This window comes from Lissotriton vulgaris, chromosome 8 (assembly GCF_964263255.1).
Source record: "Lissotriton vulgaris chromosome 8, aLisVul1.2, whole genome shotgun sequence".
Lineage (NCBI taxonomy): Eukaryota > Metazoa > Chordata > Amphibia > Caudata > Salamandridae > Lissotriton > Lissotriton vulgaris.
Genome location: NC_141696.1, coordinates 1316316026 through 1316333904, shown reverse-complemented (window position 1 = coordinate 1316333904; position 17879 = coordinate 1316316026). Strand labels below are relative to the sequence as shown.

Below are 17879 nucleotides of genomic sequence, written 5' to 3'. Positions count from 1 at the left end.
TAAGTAGCGAGGAACCACTGCATTTTCTTTAACTTTTGCCTTTTCAAAATTTTGAAAACTGCCTACCTGCATGATGGGGGCCCCATCACACCTATTTGCAAAGAATCACAATTACAACTCAAATACCTGACCACTGCCATGTGCGCTCTGCAGAGAGGCCAATGATTGGATGCCCATGTATTCGGAACATCTTTTGACCCACTGACAGACCCTGTGAGTAACCTGCTATGCCTTCAACCACAGCTCCAGAGCTCTCAATCATGCAAAAAAAGTGCTGCCACTCAGTTCAAACTATGCACTGTACAAGAGCAATATGCCACATGAAAAAAGTACAGAATCAACACCATGGACGTAGCTAACATTATTCTACATTATCCTGCATATCATATTGATACCTGTGCAAAACTGATAGCCTACCCGAATCACCAAGCTAACGGAGACTGTTGATGCCTAGCTGTGGTCCAAAGTCCCCCTCAGACACTCATGCTGCGACCTCGAAGAAGGTCGACAAGGCCAAGTGAAGATGTAATGTAAATGTAATTTGTACTTGTAAAGCGCACTAATACCCCAACTGGGGTGTCCTGGTGCTGTAATGCATACCGCTGTGGAACCCTTCCTGGCTTTTCCCTGTGAAAAGTACACTCCTGGGCACCCCCAAAGTGAAGCCAGGCATCCCAGCGCTGTTGGGGCCGTTGTGGAGATTAAGCAAGCTATTGCCCAGAGTTGCAGAGTGGGACCCATAATTAGAATAGGCACCGAGGCGAGAATGATCAGGTCTGAGGAAATTTAGCCCAAGACCCGCCGAGGCGGGAATTGAACCCTTGTCCCTTGCCAGACCTCTGCATCAGGGTCTGCCGCTCTAACCAATGGTGCCACACTTCGCCACAAGATGAATGCAAAATAAATTAGCATGTCTGCCTTTTGCTCTAAAATCAGGGTGCAGCATCTGTGACTACTGGGTAGGTGGGCTCTGCAATCCAGAATGTCACAGAGCAGGGCCTGTAGCAGGAGCATCCTGGGAGGAGGAGCGGACATGTGTCCCAGAGGAACAGCAGTAGGAAGTGGTCTGGAAATGCCTCCTGTCGCTTGAAAACAGACATTGGAGGAGGCATTATTCTGCCGTGGGAAAGTAGTGAATTAAATCCAGGCCCCACTTCTGCAAGAACACGGGGTGGAAGGGTTTGAAAATACAGCACCTGCAGCCTACCAATAGAACTCGCGTTGCCCTCATGCCCGCCGGCTAATTGTCCTCTCTTCCGGCTCGCTTATGTACAGTGGCTACGCCAACACTCTCGCCCTCCAGTTAGGATCTTTACCTCGACTGGCGAATCCAGCATTTCTCTCACTGTGCGCCCCCCACAGGTCATTGCCCTCAGGTAAAGCCCCTCACTCCCCAATCCTTGCCCTCTTTGGATGGAGAGCTCAGTCTGCTCCCTGCCTGCAGCCCTTCCATTCACTGCACGGGTGAGGTCAGGGAGCTCTGCTCACCTATTGATTGCAGTTTCTGTTTTCCCCGCTCTGACACTGTGGGTGGCTGAAGTGGTCATTGCTCGCTTACTAGCATGAGATGGCCACGAATGGAATCTTGTCCGATGTGGTCACTATTACAACACTAACAATATTAGTAGCTCGGGATGATTTTTTTTTTTACTTTAGTAGCTTTTGTTACTGAAAAGGTTGGCGACCCCCTGCTCTAGACTTTGAGTCTCGGCAGGTGTTGGGAATGCAGAAGTAATTCACCAAACAGCAAGCATGACTGCAGTGAGTTGCAGTGTGCAGCAACCCCATTAGTCAGTAGCCAGCAAGATTAGATTGAGTGTGTGTATGGATTTTATTGTTTTTCTTTTTAAAAGCACTTTAGTATTTTTGCATGGACAAATTGGTTTTATTCTCCTGTACTTGCCATATAAAGGGTGCGAAGCCCTGACGTCCTCTCCCAGAAAATGCAGCAGTTCCATCACAGGCTACTATGAAACAGTTTGCGGTTGCCGCTATCTCACTTTTGACTGGTATATACTTTGAGAGGAGTTGTGGTTGCTGTTGTGTGGTCTACTGGTCCAGTAGTTTGTGAATGGTAGGAAAATGTGGACGGTATAAAAGAGTCATAATTGCATGCAACTGAATAGGCCATAAGTGTGAGGTGATACTGAAGCATGAAAACGTTTGTCGTAAACGTCGTCATTGGTCTGAGCAGGCTGTAAAACCACTGTCATAAGACAGTCTCTGCATTGACGTCGAAGGACGATGTGTCGCCTCCGATCGGTGCAGTGGTGACAGTGCATCCATTTAGGAGAAAACAGCTGCAGAACCCACTTCTGAGGCCCACTCTTAATCTATTTACCCAGGGATGGACATTTGGAAACTGGTCTGTGATTTGTTTGCCGTTTTGGATGGGTCAAGATTGTTTTTTTTTTATTAGAAATAGTCAGCTGCATGTACTCAACTCAGAATAGAAGTATCCTTCTTTTAAGCATTTATTTAGCCAGCACCAGAGGTCAGAATGGTATCTTTAAAGAGATTTGGGGGATGTGGTCTGATCGCGATCCAGATGGTCTGTTTGCCATGATAAGATTGTGGAATGTGTTTTTTCAATGATCGCTTTGATGGTGTTTAAGAACTGGTTGATCGATGTTGTCTTCTGTTATTTTTTGTTTTTGGAAGAGGAGTGTTATCTGTTTGTTCATGTGCTGGTCCTCTTTTATTTCATTTTTGAGATAAAGTTTCGGTGTAGAAGCTTGAGATTGTAGAATCTCTGATTTGTAGCACTCTGTGTTTCAGAACTCTGCCAACATTTTGTGTTGTTCCTTCTGTGGGCAATCTACATCCATTATGCATGTGGACGGACTAGTGTGTTACAGCTTTGCAGATCAGATTGGTGCTTTGTGGGCTGTCTTCTAACGACGTGCTAGGAATTTGCTTTCTCACCCCATGATAACTCCCTTGGGATGCATGGTCTTACCTGCGAGCCTGGCGGCGGCGAAGCGAAGGGTTTTTGGTTCTATGCTCTAGGCTGGTTCTAAGAGGTCCAAGCAGGAGGGGCCTTTAACCTAACATGCTTTACCTGGACACCCTCGAGCTAGTTGTTAAGCAGAATGCAAGGGTCACATACTTGTGCAGGAAGGGCTGGAATTGAGTTGCTGGAACTCGTGTACGCAAAATGATGGAAAACCCCTGAAAAATTAGATTTACGAGAGCTGTAATACATTTTAAGTATCATGATTACTGTAAATAGACTTGCTTAGAGATGGGACTGTTTTTATTGTATGTACTCTTATGAATTTTATGAAATTCGAATAAAGGTCTTTTGAATTGAATTGAATTGAGTTGCTGGAAACGCACTGGCTCATCTGCAGGATGCAGTTTCTGTGAGCTGAAGGAGTCACTGTGGTATAACTACAGATGGCGGTATTACACGTTTTAACTAGTGATCAGACACTTTTACTCAAAGGGGAGTCCGTCTTCTGTTTGCCGTTGTAATTGTTTGCCACTTAGGAGTCTGTCCTTCTACTTATTTTTTTTTAAAACTAACACATTTTAAAAGTGGAATTGATTTCATGAATAAATAACCTGCGCCAGAGAGCAGTCCCTTGTAATGCATATTTGAAATTGCCATTAAGAGTAATTTACATCAAGGAAGCAATGGAATTATTTCCCTTTCGGCCGCCTTAAAAGTTAAAAGCTCAACAGACCATATGCATGATCTAGAACTAAGATTACATCTCAGTGCAATTTTTATCCATTTTGGCGCCTAATTCTCGAATTAAGAATTTAGTGTTGTCTCGTTGGACCATTTCTGAAGGGAAATGTTTTTTAAAAGGTTATTGCTTATCATTTGACCAAAATCTGCCTCGTATCTCTGCTGATGAAGGTATTTTCTCATTGTAAGAGCGGGATTTTAAGTACCAATTCATAGAACGCTAACTACATGCCCACCTCCTTTTGTTGGCTTCTTTTTTGTCCATAATGCCACACAGGGGTGAAGAGGGAAAACAATTGATTGGGGAACCCTTCCCCAAATATGCATATGACATTATAAAACCCAATCAGAAAACTGCATAATTGTGCTCTATGTAACTTCCTCATAGAAGTGGAAAGCCTGCTTCACTATTAGACAACATACACTTTTTAGGTCGAGCGTAAGCGTGCAACCTCTAGTAAACTTTATCATACATATATTTCTGTGGGCTAAATGCCATTCCTTGCTTCTCATTTGTTTGTTTCAATGTCCTTTAAACATCCTTGCTTACTAGTGGCCAGTCCTGCCTCTTTGTCCGTCCTTTTTCCTCCAAGGAGCAGAGACTTAGTACAATATCGCTTTGTTCTGTTGATCTGCTTGTGGGGGACTATTTTATTATGTTTTCAACCTCGTGTTACACAGTGCTTACTCAGACCGGTAGCTGCTTACATTTTATTTCAGCATTCATCCCTCCCAGTTCCTTCCATGTGGCTGACATTCTTTAGTATTCTTCACGAAAGGAGCTCCCAGGCTGGCTTGGAATGCAATCAATTCATTATTGTGGTTTTAAGATTGCCTCATTTAATTTCCTCCAAAAACAGACACAAAAACACTGTGACAGCAGCTCTGGGCCCCACAAGGCTATAACTGGCATGGATTGCCTCTTTAACGTTTCCCTTGAAACCGCCCTGGCTCTTTTTGTCTTGTCCTTCCCTGCATTGATATCATCTCCGAAGCCAGTAGCAGCCAGCCACGCCTTCTACCTCCTGCAGCTCTAAATCAAGTAAAAAGTTAAACCACTGCTTAAACACAGCCTTTTGTTTCAGTTCCATTAAATCAACGCTTCAAATGATACTGTAATATGCATGCTGCTGGTGTTTTTTCCTCCCCTCCAGGACCTGTGTATTAGCACCACCTGGTACTGTGCTTGGCTGCTGGCTGAGGAGTTTGAAGTCTCTCCTCGTCAGTTTAACGTTTGTTTCCTTCTGGAAGAATGTCCCCTGTAAAATTTGCAGTTTGAATGTACTGCATTAAATGCATGCAGAACAAGAACGCATGACCGGCACAAGGGCAGCACAATCTCACTGCATACTGACTTCAAAGGGGCAATGTTTCTGAGTTTATTTTGCTTTTAAGAGCACTCACTGACACGTTCCTGGCCTCCAGCAATTTCCAGACAATAAAAATGTCAAGATAACTCCGGTGATCAATGTTCTTGCTGGAGAGATCAGAGTTGTCTAGTGGAAGAAGTTTTGACTCATTGCAAGAAAGCGCTGAGGTTTAATATGTCGGCTGCAAAGAAAGAGTACCACACAGATCACAAACTGCATAAAATGTAAATAGATCAGTGGGTTACTGCTTTTTTTGTTTTTTTTTCTTTTAAATTAAAATCCTAACATAGAACAAGGTATGTATAACTGCCATCAAAGAACTGCATGCAAACTGCAAAGTATAGATTAGAGCAGATATTAATGTTGCAAACTGATTTCATCTGGGTAGAAATTGATTCTTTTTATTTAAGAAACCCCCCAACTATGGTTTTCGGTTTTCAATTCTGAGTTTCTGCTTCTTGAGCCCAAGCACTCTTTAGTAATGCTGCCTACCAATATGCATGACTTGTGACTGCTAAACTATGAAGTTGTCTCTCTTATGTAACATTCATTTACAGTAATTTATACAAAATATGATTGATTGTCTCTGTGAAGTGTGTGAGTCATGCAAAGCGCTCTGCCATCTCTACACTGGTATGTGTGCCGCTTTATAACTAATTAAATGCTTCTGAATGTTAGTGGTTATAGAGCCTTAAGGGACACTGTTAAAGGGTGGTGGTGGTGGTGAGGGAATTTGCATCACCCATCCTTTCCTCAACATCACATCAGCACCACACCACCTCCTCATCAGTGCACCACCACCAGTGCAGCACCAACTAAGCATCAGTGAACCACCACCTTAGCACCAGTGAAGCACCACCTTTATTAACATCAGCACTGCACCATCTCAGTGTTACCACAGCACTATCTTAGCATCAGTGCACCACTACCAACCCAGCCCTACCTCAGCAGTGACTCAGCACCAATGCAGCACCACTTCACCATCAGCACACCACCACCTCAGCACAGCACCAACTCAGCATCACGCAGCACCACCTGAGCACCAGCTCAGCCCCACCTCAGAACCAGTGCAGCATCACCACCTCAGCATCACAGCAGCATTACTCAGCACCACCTCCGCATCAGTGCACCACCCCCAACGCAGCCCCACCTAATCATCAACTCAGCACCCATGTAGCACCACCTCAGCATAGCATCACCTCAACACAGCACCAACTCAGCATGACTCAGCGCCACCACCTCAGCATGACTCAGCACCACAGCGACACTTAGCACAACAGCGTCACTCAGCACCACCTCTGCATCACTCAGCACCGCCTCAGCACCACCTCAGCATCACTCTGCACCACCTCAGTAACATCAGCACACCACTACCTCAGCATCACTGAGCACCACCTGAGCATTACATCTGTCCCTAGCACACCAGCACCACTTCAGCATGTTCTCGGAATCTAGCATCTGTTGATTCTCTCCTAGTTTCCGCCCGCTGCTTATGTTGTAATTCAGATACTATTTCTCAATCTCCATCCTTCTGTTGTTTATGTCCCCACAAAGAAAATCTATAACAAACAAGCATTACAACAGGCAGGAAAAGGTTGCCAGCATTGCAAGGTCAAAAAAACGACAAGACATTTTTTGTTAATTCTTTTTAAAATAGAGTCATTCAGCCATACATAATGTCTTCTTTAAACTCCACTATAGAACACTTCACAACGCAAAATACAATTCCATATACTTACACTCCATTACACACAGTCCCACTTTACATAATTCCAGTACACTCAAAACCCATAATTACTATTCACATAATACAACTGCACACCATACCACATAATTCCACTACACAAATCCACCCCACACAGTACCACAACTAACAAGTACAATCCAACCCACATTATTGGTACACACCACATACATCCACTCCAATCCATAACACATGGGTAAGAGACATTTACATATACAATGCCAATAGCTCCAACTCTTTACTTTTTTTAACACACAGATCTGATGCCAAGCTCCTACCTACTTGTTCTTTTCCGTTATCATAAACGCAAAGCTATACACACAATTCCATGCCACAAAATTCAGCTCCACACATTTCCATTCCACACCACATAATTTAACACCGAACCACATAATACAACTCAACAGCACAATTACACAACACACCACATACATCCAACACAAACCACACAAAATTCGACAGCACAACACATAATTAAACTGTACTACTTACCACTCCACTCCACAACACACAATCCCACTCCACATAATGCCACTACACTGAATGCCATATATTTGCAAACCATATATTTCCAAAGCACACCATGCCACTGAATTCCACTGCACACATCCACGCCACATCACACAATTCCACGCCAGACAATTACACAAATAACTAATCCAATCCAACCCACATAGTTCCACTACATACCACATACATACACTACATAACAAATAAGTAAAATACATTACCATTTACAATGCCAATAGCTCCAACTCAAACAAATGTGAGACTGATTGCATTTCTAATGCTTGTTATATTTGGGGCCAAGGGAGTGCTGCTCAGTATTTAATAACAAACCTTTGTTTACTCAAGTCCTGTTAACAGGCCATCAAAGTGGATAGACCGAATATTGGGACAGCAAGAGTATTCCTCTCTGAATACGAATATCAGAGAACAGAGCTGTCCATTAATTTACTGTAGATTGACGTTGTACAATTTAGAGTGGGTAGTGGACAAGCGAGTATTAGGGTATTTCCACTAGGTTTTCTCTCAATCCTCCTCTGTGTAATATGACTTGTCAGGTAAAAAGTTCATTGGTCAAACAATCCTTAAGAAACTTCCCAGTAACTTTTAGACCACAGAATTTCTATCATAGCTTAAATTTAATCTGAAATAGACCTAATGAAGATGTATTTGCTATGGCATACAGATGCTCGTTTCAGGTGACGTGGTACTTTAGAAGTGCTACTGAATTGGGTGTGATTGTTTAGTTTTTAGCATTCCAAGTGACGATCACTCCCGTTTGCCCTGGTATCTGACCTAGGCTTATGGTAGATGATGGTGGTGTTGGTGTTCTGATTTTGTTGATCTGTTGCAGCATTTGTCATTATTGATAATGCAATAAAGGCGCGCAAAGGCAGGGAAGAAATTCAATCCAGGAGAAGGGCTTATAGGAAGCTCCTGGCGAACGCCAGGGCTGAGTGGGACCAACAATATTGGGAGGAACTCTCAAGGTCACTCGCCATAAGAGATTCTAGCAAATTTTGGCGCATGGTGTCCAATGGAACGGAGGATTTATCCTCGGCAATCGAGCCCAACATAGCTCCTAGTATATGGCAGAACCACTTCCAGTCATTGTATTCAATGGAGGAAGGGGCTCTGAATTCACCATACAATATGATAGTGCCTGACTCTGAAGGAGAACTTTTCACAGAAAAAGAGGTGAGGGTGGCTATAGCTGGGTTGTCAACAGGGAAAGCCCCAGGTCTTGACGGGGTACCCGGCGAGTCGGCGACCTATTTAAGCAGGAACCAGGGATATGGGCCCCCTACCTCATGCTGATATTTAATGCTGTTCTAGGGGGGATGGAGGTTCCGGATACTTGGCTGGGAGCAGAGGTGGTTCCTATCTTTAAAAAGGGATCCCCTCTGCTGCCAGCCAATTATCGCCCGATCAGTCTTATTGACGTATCCCAAAAGCTTTTTGGAAGACTGATCTTGGACCGGTTACAGAACTGGTTGGAGGAGACGGACATCTTGACTCCTTACCAGGCGGGACTTAGGCGAGGGGTGTCCACAATCGACCAAATTTTCAGGCTGAACCTATTATATTGGAGGACAGCATTAATCGAGGGCGGCACCTTGTACACAGTCTTTGTGGACTTGCGTGCCGCCTTCGACTTGGTCCCAAGAGCAAAATTGTGGCAGGTCATGGAGGAGATGAACGTCCCGGGAGACATCTTGGCAATCCTGATGAGATTACATCATAACAACTACGCCCGCGTTAGGTGCGGCAGAGGTGGCAATTTAACCGGAAGGTTCCCCGTTCGCAGAGGGGTAAGACAGGGCTGTGTGCTTGCACCGACCCTGTTCTGCCTCTTTGTGAACGGGGTAATCGCTCACCTGACCCGGATTCCCAACACTGATGCCCCAAAACTGACTGGCAGCAGGGTGCCCGCAATTATGTTTGCGGATGACACCCTGCTGCTGTCTAAATCCCCGATGGGCATACAACGAGTCTTGGACGGTTTTCTGGAGTTCTGCACAGAAAGGGGACTCAAAATCAACCCTCAGAAAACCAAATACATGATTCTCAACCCCAAGCCCCTTAATCGCCCACCTCCCCTGCTAGGTACAGTTCAACTGGAACGGGTCCACACAATCGAATACCTGGGGATCACCCTCAATGAAAACCTAACGTGGTCGGCACACCAGTCAAAAGCAAACATCAAACTGGCACAGTTGGCGGGTGGTACTATGAGATTAGCGAATAAATCACCCTACCGGCCACTCACCCCTGTCATCCAAATCTATAAGGCACAGGCCCGGGGGGGTGTCACATATGGGGGCGAGTTGTGGGGTCACATTCCACCACCAAAACTATTGACCAGCGAGAATAAATTTCTGAGGCAGATTGCTGCTCTTCCGTTGAGTACTCCAATTCTTCCTCTCAGGCTGGATATGGGCCTCCGGCCCATAACGGAGGAGCTGGGGCTCAAACCTTAAGCATTCTGGCGACGCCTATGGAGCAGCCCAGACCTCTCAACTTACAGAGCTGAGCTACAGGAATTCCTACTGTTGCCCAATGCCACAAGAACACCTTGGCTAAACTACATTAAGAGAACTTTTGAGGCAATTGGACTTCCTGAACTATGGTTGGATCCAGCAAATACAAGTAACAGGACCCCCAGAAAGGTGCTATCGAGAGCCTACTACGATCTAATGCTCTCCTGAGCTGTTGAAGGCACCCGTGATGGATCACTGACCAACCAGTTCATAAAAATTAAAGACTCCTATCAATTGGAAAGTGTCCTAGATGCCATGACTCCGGTACTAACTAGGAAATTATTCCTGCAATGGAGATATGGGACTCTCCCCCTGGCATCTTTCACAGCAACATGGTCTTGTCGCTCCCCCACAGAAATTTGCCCCGCATGTGCCCACACAAAGGAGAATGATGTACATGTGGTCTTTTTCTGCCGAGCCTATGAGAGGAGCAGGAAATACTGGCTCGTTCCCTTGCTTAAAAACATGGGATTCAGAACTTTTTTACCCGCTTACAGAGTTTTAAAGACAGACTTAGCCCCAACTACTGTATCTAAATTCTTAACCTCAATGTGGTATGCCCGAAATCGCTGCATTAAGAGACTTGGCGACTCAGGACAGATTTGAATTCCCGGCATACCTCTATTAATTTTGATCACTAATGTTGTTTAATGCGTTTTTAACTTTAAAATGAAATATTCTGTGATGCTATGTATATCTTTTATGATCATGTGATCGAAATAAAGATTTTTGGAATGGAATGGATAATGCTATGTATGTGGCCCACCTTTATCATTAGCTCTTCACATTGTTGACTATGGACTGCTGTAATGCCCTATGTGTCTCCATTCCCTGTCTGAATTGGTGTCCGATATGCTGTGATTGAATGATGTAATGGAATTTTGATGTGCGGTCTGGAGTGGACGCTAAGAGATAGGGAGTTGGAGGGTAGATCAAGCCGTAACAGGACCTACTTGCCAGTGTCGTCACCTAGAGGCCTAAGATAAAATATAGAACTGACATTCTATCTGAGTGGTGCAGACTCTAGCATGAAGAACCTGGCCCATAACGTCAACAAGTGCCTTTAACCCGGTGTACTTAACGAAGCCCACAAATACATATTTTCTTCTCCCACAACAATCACAGTGGTGTCTCCTACACTGGATGTCTTGCATTTCTTCAGTGTTAAGAAAAAGCTAAGACAAAAGGGCCTGCAGTTCCTTAAAAGTGCTTAGAGAGAGGTGAAGAGAGACACAGAGGCTATGATGTTGTCACTAAAGGGCATACAATAATTCGTAGGAGAGGAATTGCTCTTATCGAAACTGGAACCCTCAAACACCAAACCAGTTAGGTGTCATGCTTCATCATATGGGTCTGCTCCTCGTCGGGTTGGTGCTGCAATACCCGAAGGGGCACCCATAGAGGGGCTCTTTGACAGAGATCTTTTGTTCCTTGCCGTTAGGTGACTTGTGGGTGAGGGGCCTAGGGAAGTGTAGATGTGGTGTAGTGACAAATAGGTTAAAATAGGTTGGGGAGTCCAAGAAGTGACTTTATTCAAGATGGCTCTGCACCTGGATTAAAATGCAAGAGTGGCGACTATCTGTAGTGATGATACAAGATAAAAGCGCTCTTCTCTGAGTGGGTCAACATGTTTCTTGCTGTTTTTAGTCAGGACGATCTATGGCAATTCTTCAGGACGTAGTGAAAAACTATCTACACAGCGTTGAGTGATCTACCTACCACTGGTTATACTGTGGTTTGACTACCCACAGTTGTTGAGGATGACCTAAAAACAAAGCAAATTGTTAAAAACCACAGCACAATGTCGGTGGTGATTGTGACAACAGAGCTATATCTCTCTCAGGCGTTGAGGTGTCAGCCATAACGTGTGAGAAGGTGACTTCATATTGCAAAAATAGTAATGTTAAGTGATACACATTTCTGATCACATTATGATCCATGACCCATGTTGTGCGGGGTTCTCTTATTTAAACAATAAAACAGTTAACAATATATGTCAAAATGCTGCGATGAAAGGGTTAATATATCTACCCATTCACAGTAGTGGTAAAAGGACTCACCTAACTACTATTAGGAGTTATTGCCCAACAGTAGCATAATTCCTCATAACAAAAGAACCTAAGACCCCATATTTCTACATACTGCCAAAAATCCTCAAGAACCTGACACGAGTTCCGGGCGGCCCATAGTCTCTGGTATAGGCTCACTTTTGGAGCCCTTGTCTAAATTTTGTGATCACTTTTTTCAACCGTTGGGAAAACAGACCCCATTCTTTGTGCGCAATACTACAGACATCCTCCACATAATGACCTGTGACATAGACGAAATCACCCTCCTTGTCACATTGGACATAGAGGCGTTATACACCAACATTCCTCAACGGCCACGCTGAATGTCATTGAAACAGCCCTCAGTAATGGTGTAAGGACTTTGTCCACCCCGGTCTCATTTGTCATGGAGTGTGCCACCTTGGCACTTACAGAGAATTTTTTAGAGTTCAAAAAAACAACTCTTTCATCAATCTCAAGGGGCTTCCATGGGTAGTATGTTCGCCCCTAGTGTAGCTTGCCTCTACCTGGTCACCTTTGAGGAGCAGGTCATCCTACACCCAAGAAACCCATTGTGGCAGGTTGGGTGGGGATAGGCAAGAGGCGAGTCTTAGTTGTGGATAGACTAGGTTTTATTGCGTGAAATAGTCTGTCAGTACAGGTGGGGCGCACAAACAAAGGTCGAGGGGACCGACTTCTTTCTCGTCGGGTCTTGCTGTGTCCGTCGGGCTCCCGGCGTCGGGTCGGGGTCCTCCTCCCAGGCACTCCGGGCTCCGTCTCGACCCAGTCTCCACCGAGGGGAGGGAAACAGAAAACAGAGGAGGGGTGAGTATACGGTAGGAGGCTACAACCAGTACAAGGGGGAAAGGTAGTGAGGGAAGACTGTGTGCTTTACTCTCGATACGATCAGTGAGGGAAGTGCAGGGGGACACTTTACTCTAGGGGCCAGCCGGTCGTCCCTTCCCCAACCTCAACCACCCAGTGACCCGACCCCGTACCTCTGTTAGCCACGCCCCTCCGGGGGAGTGGCTGGGCAGATCGTGTGTCCGGTGCCCTCCTGGGATCGTGGGGGTCGCCTGTCTCAGCAACCCGTCTGGCTCTTGGTAGCTGGGGTCTTCCTCCTCTCCGCTCTCCGGTGCTCCCCTGGCCGCTATTCCGTAGTTCTCTCGCTCGGCGGACTCTTCCTCGGCCGTCTTGGTCCGGGCTGGTTGAAATGTCCCCGGGGGTTCGTAGAGTCCCGCTGTACTCTCTCTCCTAGGCAATCCGCAATTCCTGTATTCTCCTCTCCTCTCCGTCTCCTCTTCTCTACGCTCCGCACTCCACTCGAATCCTCTGCTCTACGCCGCTCCTCCACTCTCGACCTCTCTGACCACTCCTCCGGTGTATAGACACACCTGGTCCTGGTTTCGTGCTTCTTTTAAAGGGAAGGACAGTCCCTCCTCCTCATCACCTACTCCGGGCCAGTTAAAGGGGCCGTGTTCTAGGTCCTCCTCATCACAGCTATACTGGACCGCCCCCGGGGCCCAATTCGAGGAGTCGGCCACCTGCGAAGAGAAGAGGGGGGGGTCACAGAGTTTAGACACACTCCGGGGTGAAAGGGGGAGCGGCCCCTCGGCCTGGTTACACACCTCCCCCCCTGGACGCTTCCGTTCGGGAAGGGGATTACGGGACAAATAGTCGGCCCCCGTATTATCAACCCCCCTCTTGTGACACACCGTGAAGGAGTACGGTTGAAGGGCCAAAAACCACTGCAACACCCTCGGATTGTTAGACATGTTGCGGGCCATCCACTGGAGGGGAGCGTGGTCCGTGTATAGGGTAAACGGTCTCCCTTCTAGGTAGTAGGCCAACTTCTCCACCGCCCAACGTATTGCCAAGCACTCCTTCTCCACCGTGGAGTATTTCAACTCCCGTGGGAACAGTTTACGGCTTACATACAGGACCGGGTGTTCCGCCCCATCCTCCCTTGGTTGGGACAGAACCGCCCCGATGCCGTAATCAGAGGCGTCAGTGTGCAGGGAAAAGGGTCTGTTGAAATCTGGGGAGGACAAGACGGGCGTAGTGGTGATAGTTCTTTTCAGGGCGGAAAAGGCATCCAACATCTCCACCGTGGGGTTCGCTAGCCCTGCCGCTTTGAAGGTGGTCCGGAGGGTGTGTGTGAGGGGGGCGGCTAGCTGGGCGAACCTGGGTATGAACCGCCTATAATACCCGATCAGCCCCAGGAAGGCACGCATCTCCTTTTTAGAGCCCGGAAAAAGCGTTTCCTCAATCGCTCGGACCTTCTCGATCTGCGGTTCTATCATACCGTGTCCCAGCACGTATCCTAGATATTTGACTTTCTGGAAGGCTATTCGGGACTTCTTGGCATTGATCCGTAGTCCAGCTCGAGTGAGGGTGTCCAACACTTGTTCCAGGTGGGCCAGGTGGGTTGGCCAATCGGGACTGAACACGACAATGTCGTCTAGGTAGGCGGATGTACAATGCTTGAGGTTTTTTAAGACGTTATTCATCAGTCTTTGGAAGGTGGCAGGGGCTCCATGCAACCCGAAGGGTAGGACATTGAATTCGTAGTGACCCGAATCGGTGGAGAACGCTGTCTTATGTTTGTCTTCTTCCCGTAGGGGCACCTGCCAATATCCCTTGGTCAAGTCTATCGTGCTGATATATTTCGCCTCTCCGAGTTTTTCGATCAATTCGTCTATCCGGGGTATCGGATAGGCGTCAAAGGTGGAAATGTCGTTAAGGGCACGGAAGTCCATACAAAACCGGCGACTTCCGTCCGGTTTGGGTATCATCACTATTGGGCTGGACCATTGACTACTGGATGGACGGATGACCCCGAGTTTCAGCATGTCTTCTATTTCCTGTTGGATTCCCTTCCTTCTGGCTTCTGGCACCCTATAAGGGCGGATTTTCACCACTCTTCCCGGAATTGTGCGTATTTGGTGTTCGGCCAGAGCGGTTCTTCCTGGCTGGTCGGAGAAGACCGTGTGATGTCGGTTCAGGGTGGTCATCAACTCTTTCCTCTCTTGGGCCAGCAGCTCCTCATTGATCACGAGCTGATTCAGAGAGCTCCCCTTGGAGGTGGGAGGACGGTCGGCCAAGTGTACTTCAGTAGGAGGGCTTCCCAGCCATTTCTTTAGCAAGTTGATATGGTACACCTGGGTTTTCTTTGGGTGTATTTGAAGTTTATAGCTTGTATTGCCGATAGTGGATACCACCTGGTAAGGGCCACTCCATTCCGCTTTGAACTTCTGCAGGGAAGAAGGCAACAATACCAAAGCCCAATCTCCCTTTTGTAATCTCCTCCATTTTTTTCCCTTGTCGTAACACGCTTTCTGTCTTTTCTGGCTATTGTCCAGGTGGGCATAGGCCAGGTCCCTCAGCTTACCCAGCTTGGACCTGAGGTTCTGGGCGTACTCCAAAGTGTTCATGGCCTCCTCAGGGGCTTCGTTCTCCCAAGCCTCCTTCGTCATATCCAGGAGAGACCTTGGTTGTCTCCCGTAAAGTAGTTCGAAGGACGAGAACCCGGTGCTGCTTTGTTTCTGCCCCCGTATTACATACAACGCAAGAGGCAACACTTGGTCCCAATCCGCTCCGTTCACTTCCAGCATCTTCCTCAGCGTGGTCTTCAATGTACAGTTGTACCTCTCCACGAGTCCGTCTGTCTGTGGATGGTACACTGCGGTGCGGATTTGTTGGATATCTAACATCCTGCACACTTCCTTCATCAGTTTTGAAACAAATGGGGTCCCTTGATCCGTTAGGATTTCTTTCGGGAACCCCACTCTGGAAAAAAGTTCGAGCATTCGATCGGCTACCTGCCGAGTGGTGGTGGATGCCAACGAAAACGCCGTCATAAGACGGCGCCGACCAATAGCGCGCCTTACTGGAACTGACACCCTCTGAGGCGGAAGCCGGAGGATAGCGCTCGCACTTTTTAACCAAAAGCTTATAATTTGTTTGTTATACACTTTTTAAATTGCACGTGTTCCCTGACATCCAGGCTTGCTCTTTACCTACAGCGGACCTAGCGCTGTCAGGTACTCAAGGCTCCTCACGAACGCTAATTTGACACTCGTGACACGAGGCCACGCCCCCTAGCAGGACACGCCCACCTCCCTCGTCCATAAGACGGCGCCGACCAATAGCGCGCCTTACTGGAACTGACACCCTCTGAGGCGGAAGCCGGAGGATAGCGCTCGCACTTTTTAACCAAAAGCTTATAATTTGTTTGTTATACACTTTTTAAATTGCACGTGTTCCCTGACATCCAGGCTTGCTCTTTACCTACAGCGGACCTAGCGCTGTCAGGTACTCAAGGCTCCTCACGAACGCTAATTTGACACTCGTGACACGAGGCCACGCCCCCTAGCAGGACACGCCCACAACCCCTCTCCTCAAATGTGCCTCCAGCGCAAGCGCAGCGGACGAGCGCAGCGGGAGCGCCGTTTGCGCGCCAAAGGCGCGCCTAAGGCAAGCCCGTCTGCGCCCGTCCGCGCCAAGACCGCGCCAGGCGCAGGACTCTCTGCCCCGGGTCCCCCCACTAGGTGTTACAATGCTAATGTGCTAAAAATGCTACGCATCAATACACCCTGTACCTGTAAAGTCGACATATATACCATCAAGGGGTATATTAGCTGCAGGCACTGCCGATGGACCTCCTCCCCAGCTACGACCTCAGCCCCACAGGCTAACCTCAGGGAAGAAAACCCACCCTTTACCGGAGGGCTGATCAATGCAAGATCCGTGACTTGCCACAGCCAAGACATAGCTGACCTCATTCAGGAATCAAACATCGACTGCCTTTTTATAACAGAGACCTGGCTTACGAACAATAGTAACCCTGATCTAGCCACCGCCCTCCCACAAGGCTACTCCATATACAGGCAAGACAGACCTAAGGGGAGAGGAGGAGGTGTAGCCCTCCTACTACGAAACTCCTTTAAATGCCACACCTTCACCCTCGACTCACTAAATGGCGCCGAATCCCTAGGATTCTCCATTAAACTCAATGAGTCCACTTCATTCTCAGGAGGCCTTATTTATCGTCCACCAGGCACCGCTACCAAGTTTCTAGACTCCCTTAGTGACACCCTTGGACAACTCTTAATCAGATACCCGCATGTTACCCTGCTGGGAGACTTGAACCTGCACCTCGACTCCACAGAGGACCCGCAAACACGTAATTTCCACCAAACACTGGAAATTTTCAACCTCCAACAAAAGGTCAAGGAACCCACTCATCGAGCGGGACACACACTTGACGGGATCTGTACCAATTTCCCCTCCTTAGAAACCCACACCCCAGTCCCACAAATCTGGACTGACCACAATCTTATTCCATTCCTCATCAAAACCCCGCAACATATAAACACAACCAAACCTTGCGTTCCCCCAGAGAACCAGGTCAACTGGAAAAAGGTCGAAGAATCCTTCAAGCTCAATCCCATCTTTGAGACCCAAAACCCCACCATGTCGGGCGACGTAGAACAAGACTCACAATCCTTCCACAACTGGATAGCCGAAGAAATTAAAATCCGTGCCCCACCCAAACGCACCAAGAGAAATGGTACTAAATCTAAAACCAAAACAAACGCTCCTTGGTTCACTCCAGAAGTAGCCAAGGCACACCTGCTCTGCAAAAAAGGAGAACGCAATTGGCGAAAAACCTATGACACCGCAGATAGAAACTCCTACGTCCTACTTAGGAAAAGCTATCTTTCAACTATAAAAAATGCCAAAAAAGACTTTTACACCAGAACTATAAATGACGCAAAACAAAAGCAAAAAACTTTGTTCACAATAGTGCGATCCTTTACCCATCCCGTAGCCCTACAGTCTGAAATACCCCCCTCTCAAGATCTCTGCGACAAAATTGCAGATTTCTTTGAAGAAAAAATCAATTTGATTCAGAAGAACTTCCCCACCTACCAACGATCCCAGCCACCAGCCAGACAGGAACTAACAGAT

The 17879-nt window shown here is 47.1% G+C and overlaps 1 protein-coding gene across 3 annotated transcripts in view; it reads left to right on the top strand.

Annotated features, from left to right (window-relative positions):
* The window catches only part of AASDHPPT (aminoadipate-semialdehyde dehydrogenase-phosphopantetheinyl transferase), a 259279-nt gene that overhangs the window by 178083 nt on the left and 63317 nt on the right, over nucleotides 1–17879 (top strand). The window lies entirely within an intron of this gene.